Source organism: Nanorana parkeri, unplaced genomic scaffold (assembly GCF_000935625.1).
Source record: "Nanorana parkeri isolate BGI_ZX_2015 unplaced genomic scaffold, ASM93562v1 scaffold127, whole genome shotgun sequence".
In the NCBI taxonomy this organism is placed as follows: Eukaryota; Metazoa; Chordata; class Amphibia; order Anura; family Dicroglossidae; genus Nanorana; species Nanorana parkeri.
In genome coordinates, this window is record NW_017306395.1 from 423,881 (window position 1) to 433,300 (window position 9,420).

A 9,420-nucleotide genomic window follows, 5' to 3' on the forward strand; every position below is an offset into this window, starting at 1 on the left:
GGGGAGGGGGGTTGGAGATGTGAGCTGCCAGACCAGAGATTACAATGCCGCAGTAAAAGCCGTGGCGTAGGGAGATGGTGTAAGATGATGGGGCCAAAAATTTCCCATTGCAACACAGACTCATTTGCTGCAGGGACAACTCTGGATGGGTACGGCCATTGCGGATGGCGCTGGTCTACTTTTAAACATCATTGCTATTGAAGGAGACCCAAAGGCTAACCATACTTTCCAATAACAATGCTAATGTCCCCCCACACTTACCTCAGATCAGCAGGTGATGTGGTCCAAGAGCTTGCACTTTATCGGCCAGTGCTTAGTTAGAGAAGCCTTCCTGCAGGACTATAAGTAGTCAGATTTTGTATTTAGACCTATGAAGAACTCAGTACCCCTGACACTCTGCAGCCTGATGTCTCCCTGTTACCCAGCACTTTCTTTAGTTCCTACATCACTATCACATCAGATGTGCAAGGCAGTTTTTAATTTGATTCATTGCTGTGATAAACATCTTATTGGCTTTTTTGTTTAGATCAGGCTTTCTGTATGTGAAAGGCAGCAATGTGTGTTCTATCTTTACAACGAGGCACATTCCAGGATCACCAGATCACCGACAAAAGGATAGAAGGCCAGACTGATGCAATACAGTAAAGGGTGCATGAAAAGCTAAAATACTAAACAGACAGGTGTGCTACTGAAATCCAGTTATGTCCTTGTGTGTAAATGTAAATGCTCCCCTGTCCTCCCATAATGTAACACTTAGCATCTGAGTGGCCAGTCACTAGGCCTGAGTTCTATTACATGGGGGTCAGGAGAGATATAGCAGAATATAAGAATAGATTTTTAGGGAATATTGATTTTTGCATAGAACATTGCAAGGTCACCTGTGAGGAGTGGACTAGCATATAAGAGAGGGCATGGTAAGTATGCCTGCACCAATGCCTATACAGCAGTGGAGTGGGTTTGAGTGGGTTTTCTTTAAGTACAGTTGTGCTTTACCTAGATTCACATAAATGAAGATGGAATTATTCTAACACATGCACCCTAATGAGACAGATGATAACCAGAGTTACATAATTCATGGTGTGAGTTGTTGTGCAACCTCCAGGATACAGATTTCAGATGGCATATTGGTGGTGTTCCAGGCTCTCAATTCTTTATAGGGTAGGATATTATCAGTCCCACATGGATGCACTCCTTCATGCTTCCCTTGAACCAGCTGTCTTTTCTGTCTAAAAAATGTATGTCATAGTCCTCAAGGGAGTGCCTATGTCCCTTAGGTGCAAGTAGACAGTTGAGTCTTGACCCAAGTAGTTGGCTTCCTATGATGGGCCATACAAGTCTTTCAGTCTGTGCACTCCTCATCTTACTATATTGAGCATACCACACTGTCTCTCCCACAAAACCATCTTATTTTGTCTATTCTTTCCACCCGGATCTAGTGTTTGTACTCAGTTTTGCTGCTTTTCAAACAAAATCCCTGTATATGCAACCAATCACTTATGATAATCCTCTAAAATGTGTGTGTTCTTCATCTTCAAGCTCAGCTCTATGATGTAATAGTCCCCAGTTTGTGTCCCAGTGGGTGGCCTGAATCATACAACAGATATTACTCTGTATGAGTCAGTGTTCCATAGACCCATTTATCTACGCTTTCACCCTCTTCATGGAAAATATGTAGACCACAAAGGCCAGATGAGAGTCTTGCACATCCTTATCTGTGAAGTTATTGTTGTCCAAGTTGAAGGCCAAAGCTTCTCTAACACCCATTTAAGGATCTCCCTTTCAGTTACAATCTAATATTACGCAAACACTGACAGATCTCTTTATCTGGAACTCCAGGAGATAAGAGACAGTTTTATGTCAGCTCATCTATTGTCAATCTGATATCACCATGTGAAACTGCATCTCATGCATTGGGTAGTACATGGCTAAAGCTAAAAAGAGATTGGATATTGTTGGAAATAGGCTTCACTTTCTGCTACAGGCCTAAAACGTTATGGAAGACATAAACTCAGGGCCACATATAGACATCACGCACCCGAGGCACATATAAATATTGACAAGCTCCACCCCTTGGGTCATGAGATTTTATTTTGAACAACGAATGCTAGAATTGGAAGTAGCTTTATACACGGAGCTACTTTTTAATGATACAGATCTCTAAACAAAGGAAATGAGAGACGCCTTCATGTTTTTCCCGAACATTAAAGAGCCTTCTGACTCATCTGAACGCCCTCTTCCCCCTACAGTTTTATTCTTGAATGTCCAAAGATAAGCATAAAAGAGAAATACAATTAGGAAAATGTTTTCCAAATTTGTACCTTTTGAGATTTAATGCTGCCCCCTTGCCCTGCTGCCCTAGTCACTGGCCCACACGTGCCATTTTGGTAAATACAGCCCTGTAAATTTGTTTTTTAAAGGTCCATCCAATAAAACAAAATGTCGGTAAATTGCTGTTCAGTTTACATAGACATTACAGGATTGTGTTTTAGTTCATGCAGTTGTCCTTTAAAATGCCATTTTCCATCCAGTCCACTTTAGCACGCAATGCAATCCACAAGTTCAGCGACATGTAATGAAACTTGTTGAAACGCGGCGAAGCAGATTCCAACTACAGACCAAAAGCCGTCATTGTGGAAAGGATTGAAACGCTTAAACAAAGTAAGTTTATGAATGTAATTATCTCCCTTTTAGCTCTACCTAATGAGCATTTGTTTGAGTTTTCAAAGCAGAAGTAGGAGCGATTAACATGCGAATCACGCCATAATTCTAAGTTAATGCAGCTGGATCTGTGAAATAATGTTTGTGTTACTAATAATTATGTGCAATTCCTGAATGATTAATGAAGGCAAATGATGTCGGAAAATGACAGGACAAAACAGTTTTCTAATTAAGAGGCTGAGAATTGCTAATGAAGCTGCAGCCAAAGTTAATTGTCAGTTTTGGTTTTCTACAGAAAACAGTATGTGTGAGTAGAGCTCCCTCATCAATACAGATGCAGCACTTGAGGGTTGCTCTGTGTATGGAGCAGGCACGCAGGCTTATTCAGTAGAATGAAGATGTATAAAGGGCACAAACCCTCATCTACCAATCAGAAATCAGCTTTTATCTGACCTTACTACAGGAAAGCCAAGTCTGATTTATGATTTTGAGCTACTGCATTTCGTATATCCTTTTGCTCTTTGAATATCAGGGATCATGACATGCTCTTGTATCATTTTCAGTAGTGAATCAAAAAAGATTGTCTGTATTTATTTATTTTTAGTCATATATAAATGAGTAATTATGAATTATTGCATTGACATTTTTCTTGTTTACTCTTTAAAGCCCGCTGGTATTGTGTATGGGTCTGGTACTTCAGAGCATGCCCATGATTTTAGAATGGGATGTCCAACGCACTCATATAGGTGTCCAAAAACGCTTGGCTATATATTGTAGCTGATTCACAGTTGAGTTGTTGAGTTACCATACCTGTAGGTATTGGAAAGAGGTTGGACATGCATACAGTGTTCTCTTAGCACAAATCTAACAATCGATACAGAGCTCTCATTCAAACTGCATTTTTTTGGGAAGGGTAGGCATGGCTGGCTGGCGATGTGATGAGGCAGTACACTGATATAGTTCCCTCCAGGTGTACCTCAATCCAGATTAATATAAAGCTGACTTTCACATTCTAAGACAAGATTTACAGTGCATAAGAGAATGCACAACAGAAATGCAAGGAAGGGTTAGCAACTTGGAGGACACTTGCCGTCCAGTCCCTAATAGGTTTAGAGTGCAAAATTGCTGCAGCGGAGACCAGAGATGAAGACAAGGAAAATCGTCTATGAAGATCATAAGCCTGCCAGAAAAATGTGAAGGCTCTAACCCTGTGATGTTTATTGGAAACTGGCTTATTTCAACAGTTAACCTCAGCTCCTTTTCCTCTTGCTTTGTGGTAGAACAGGCTCAAAAGGTTCAGACCCCCATCACAAGGTTCTGCTCCAAGGACTTTGATCCTTAAACTTCTCTACTACAGGGACAGAGATGCTATACTGAAAAAGACTAGTGAGCAGTCACTGTTACAGTTCAATAAAGCAATACCGTCTATTCACAAAGGTTTCCTTGGCGAAGACCAGAAAAGCCAGAGCCGAGTTCAATGATGCCAAAAAGCCCTTCACCAGGGAAATATCAACAGGACAAAGTTTATTTCAAGGGGACAAAGGAAAACCACCATTCTTTTCTAAGGGACGTTTGGGAGATGCCTTTGACCTGTATGCGGTGTTACAGAACAGTATGATTCTCATGGAGGTGTCAGCGACAACGTATTCTAGCATCACATATTTTGCATGTGTAAATAATTTTTTTAATTTTCCTGCTAGCTTGGCTTACATACACCAGGAGCAACCCAATCTAATTCATTTCAAATTAAAGGCTTTTTTTTAGGTAACTTTGGATGTAACACCTGATTTTTTTTATCCAGCAGTAATAGGCCTGAATTGAGGGGTGGAAATAGAAGCCACAACTAGGGGAGAGGGTCAGAGGGCCAGTAGTATCTGGAAGGACCAATAACAGTGAGATCATCACCCAATACAGTCAACAATGACCAGATCACGGAACTCTCACCTCATGCCTATGTGTAGCTTTAGACTAAAGCTGGCAATACACTTTTCTATTTTTTTTATTCAACCCGCAGGCTGAACGAAAAAAATAGAACAGATTCCTCCACCAATGCTTATGAGCGTTAATCGAGTAAACTCCCCCTGTCTTCATTGTATTCTGATAGCGGCCGCTGGCTGCTGTCAGAATGCCCGAACAGAGCCAGCACCTCATTGGCTGCCACCTCTGTTCGTTCATACCGGGTCATTCGATCAGCTGATCAAGGGATTCCGGCCAAAAGGGTACCAACAGTGACACCATTTGTGCGAAATTCACATAACGTATTGCCAGCTTTAGGACCAATTCACACTTTCTTATTTTTTTGACGTGCCAACAATGTGTTACATTGCGCTTGCCCACTTATTTTCAATGGACCCCCAATGCTGGCTTAAAAAAGTACTTGCCTAATTTTTTTCAGCCATGCTGAAAGACAGGTGTGGTTTTTTGGCCAAGTATGGGTGTTGGGGGGTACCACTGAAAAAGATTAGCTATGCACATACACCACGTGCTTTGTAAAGCATGTTAACATGCACAAAAATATGAGTATCAACTGGCCCTTAGGGCTATGCCAAAACTACCATAGGTACAGTGGGTACATCCAATCCTTAGCCTGTAGGACTGGGTGGTATCTGAAGAGCCATTAAAGGACCAGAAGGGAATCTTGGAAGGAAAGGGTGAGGCAATGCACATATTTACAGGAGTAGAGGGGATTTGCAATGACTGTATCTCTAAATCTATTGATGGCATGGCCGGTAACATTGGAAGTAACCATTCCTTATGCATTTCTTCACCATATGGTCAGCTTGTATTGAGGCAGGTTTACTTACAATATTATTAGTATTATTAAAGCTAAACTCTAGTTAAAAAATAATGGATAAAATAATAGTTTTTCCTTTCTAAAATCTTGAGAAAAGTGAACCACAAAAACCTCATTTATAATAGCTTGAAGTATAATTCGAACTGTTCCCCAAACCAAACCAATAAGCTAGTATCTGATTTCATTTCAAAACCCGCTTTACAAAAGTGGCAGCTGAGTCTGGTTGCTCTTTGGTCAGAGCAGAAATGTATTTGGTTCATATTGGATTCCCATGAATGTTTCACAAAATGGCTGCTTTCTAGGGACCATGCAGCCTTCTTGTATATTTGTATCAGAAAATGGTTACTTCTCCATAACGCAGGTTACTCGGCTCTAGCGTTTTAGCCTGTTATGTAGAACTTGGTTCCATAAATAACACACAATCAATCACCTTTTAATTGACATTCCCAGAGATACTGTATGAAGCATCAATTAATTCAGCTAGACGCAGTTAATTTTCCAACCATCCAGCCATTCCACAACAAATGCCAAGGTCGTGTCTGTATGTAATAATGGCTGGGCCCGCTCCGATAAGACTCCTGTCTTTGTTGACACAGAGCGCTAATATATGACTATTTGCTGTCAGACTTAAGTCTCAATACACATCTATCATGGAGGAAATCTAGTGAATTCATCTGTGTCTCTGACTTGCAGTCCTCCAAAGTTATTACACGGAACGGGTGTCTCTCTCGTAACATCATTACCCAGAGAGGCCTGTCTCCATTTCTGAGACATGTTAAATAAAGCAGAGGCCTATGTGGCCCGGCCCCAGAGACAGGCAGCATGACAGAGAGCAGTACCGGGCTGGGCACTCATCATGGCTTCATATCAAACACTTGTATTTCATTCTCAAATGTATCTTTGTTTCTGGAGTAGAAGCAATCTTATTTAGGGCTATATGTGAGAAATCTAAAAATATAGAAAATAAAGACCATAGTGGGCTCAGTTTACAAAGTGGAGCTATGGGCAAAATAAAATATTACATACACATTGCAGTGTGTCACTAGTATTAACACAGCAGTTTTTGGTTTTGTCTGATTTGTACTGTAGTTTTTTTTAACTGGTGATCCTGCCAATAGACCAATCATACTTCCACTTACCTAAAGTGGCCACTGGCATGAAAGCTCCATTTCCACCCATCCATGACACCAATTTTCTTTCTCCCCTCTGCCATCCTACTGATACCCTTGCTCCATTTTGATTCTTCCACAGACGCCAGTGTTTCATACACCTCCACCCCATTATCCCCTGACACAAATTCCTTTTTTTAATTTTAAACACTGGCACCAACGCTAGAGTATTCTTACTCCTTCGTATCACCGATGTTAGGGCATTCTCCCTCTCATGGATACCGATGAAAAGCAAAGTTTTTCTTGTCTCAGCAGTTGCTTGTTGCTATGGTGCCAGCTATGCACGCTGCATTATGTTCTCCTTTTTTCAAGTCTCCCTCTTCTAAAATTCTGATGTTAAGAAGAAGTATATATCTTGTGATGTTTCTATGAGTTCTTAAAATGGAAAAACTATCTTGGCTCCAGAGGAAGGCGAAAAAACCATAAATGTTCTTGAAAGACAAAAAAAATCACTTCCTGACTAGCCTGCCAGGGGTGTAAAGGGATGGAGGGGTGGGGCTGAGGAGGGAGAGGGGGCAATTTCCTCCACTAATTCCTGGACATCAGGCACTGAGACTCTGTAGGACAAGACCCTTATCCCATTGAGCCAACCATGTCCTAACCAAGTACGAAGCAATGGCAGGCAGAGAGATTGTACACAGTGTTCGCATATGATCTTTAAAGGAGAACTATGAGGTGAATGCTTTTCCCTCACCTCATAGTTCTAGCCGACCTGTGACAATGAGACTGTCACAGGTCGGCTCAGTAGATCGGGAGGTGAGCGAACATATACCGGCGTTCGCTCACCTCTCGATCCTGGATTCAGTGGAAGTCAGAGTACCATGGGCACTCTGTATTCCTGGCAGAGGGCAAGTACTTTCCATTGGAAATGTACCGTTGTCCGTTTTCCATGCCTATCACACTACAACGTTTATTTCACAATCCTAGCTGCCACATTTAAGATAACTTTAAAGTGACACTAAACTCAGGAGTTAAATCTTAAAAATACATTCAAGTACCTTAACTATTAACAAAAATGTATCCTATTTATACGTATCACTCGGCTGTAGACCCTCAAGTAATCTCAGAATTGGTGCTGACACTGTCCTTCCTTCTGGAGGGTTGCTACTTTTGTTCCCCATGGTCCCTGTGTGTGTTGTAAGGTAGTCACCACTCCAAGCTCACTCCTGTGATGAACTACAATCTCAATACAAATGATTAAACTAAACATAAGATTGTAGTCCATCACGGGGGTGATCTTGGAGCGGCGGCTACTTTACAACATACACAGGGACCATGGGGAACAAAAGTAGCAACCCTCCAGAAGGAAGGACAGTGTCAGCACCAATTCTGAGATTACTTGAGGGTCTACAGCCGAGTGATACGTATAAATAGGATACATTTTTGTTAATAGTTAAGGTACTTGAATGCATTTTTAAGATTTAACTCCTGAGTTGAGTCACCTTAAGGATCTAGGGGAAAATACAATGCTGCCACATACCGTAAATACATACACATGGCCTTTCTTCAAACACACTGCATACTTCCCTGGTTGTGAGTGTGTAAAGAACAGGACAGAATGAGACAATGCAGGTTAATGTACATATTGAACAATGAGCCACAGAGAAGCCTGATGCAATGGAAAACCAGGAACGTGCAGTTCTATGTCTGTGCTTTGCCCATTCAGGCCACAGAAACAGGTTTGCTTTTATCCTTCTTCCCCAGCAACATATACTTACCTATCCTTCGCTCTGTCTCTGCTCCATTTGGTGTCGAGAGCTGCAGGAAGTACGTGATACTTTCAGGCATGGAAGAGCATGCGACCCAATCCATGTGACAAAACTGGGTCAATCAGGACTGTCAAGGGGAGTCCATAGCCCTAAGAAAGCCATGACTCCATGGACTTGTAGCCTATATAGGGGGTTCCTTTCAATTCCACCAGCTGACCACAGTGGCAGGGGAGCAAATGAAAGGTAAGTACGTGTATCTGCAGTGTTTGTATTCAAGTGAACCCATTGACTTGCTTTGCATGGGCTTTACTTTAAGAATTAACAGTCGTTTTACCAGACTGGTGCTAAATCTATTAGTAGCTGCCAGTGGTAAATATGTTCAAATTATATTTGTAGCAAGTAATATAATCCTATGCAGGCCTCTAGGCACAGGGAGAAGAAAGGATTTAATATGTCTATTAGTTAAACAAGATCCAGAAAGGTAACACCTTGGGTATACCCAGCCTCAAGATTTTTAGCTTGTATGGGCCCTGGGAACAGGATTAAGAGACTGTGTCTAATCATTATGTAATTAATACTTTTCTCACCGCAGAGACCCCAAAGGTGACACAAGTGACACCTGCAGAGCCATAAATGATGAATCTCTTTCAAAATTGACACCCACTAATTTGTTGACAGGTGATAGTAATAACAAAACCTGGGGGGAGGACATTCACTCAGCGGGTTACAGGTTAATACCTCCCCAAACACACACAAAGAGCTTGTCAACAAAGGGTCAGTTTCCTAAATATATTAGCTGTGACCTGCTTGTGAAGTGGAAGAGACACTGAGTGGACCCGGAGAAAGGGATGGCTACTATGTCACACTCAAGAGGCTGAGGATGATATGTGTCATTACTGGTGAAGACCCTCTTATTCCACAAGGAGACTTTCAAAGGATCACAATCAAAAGATATCACACCTATAGAAGAGGGTGCCTGGCAACTACCATGAAGAACCATGCTTCATTCATAGAAAGGAAGACTCTATAGATCCACCTGTGCTTAAAAAAAACTATAGACAAATGTAATGTGTATATATATATATATATA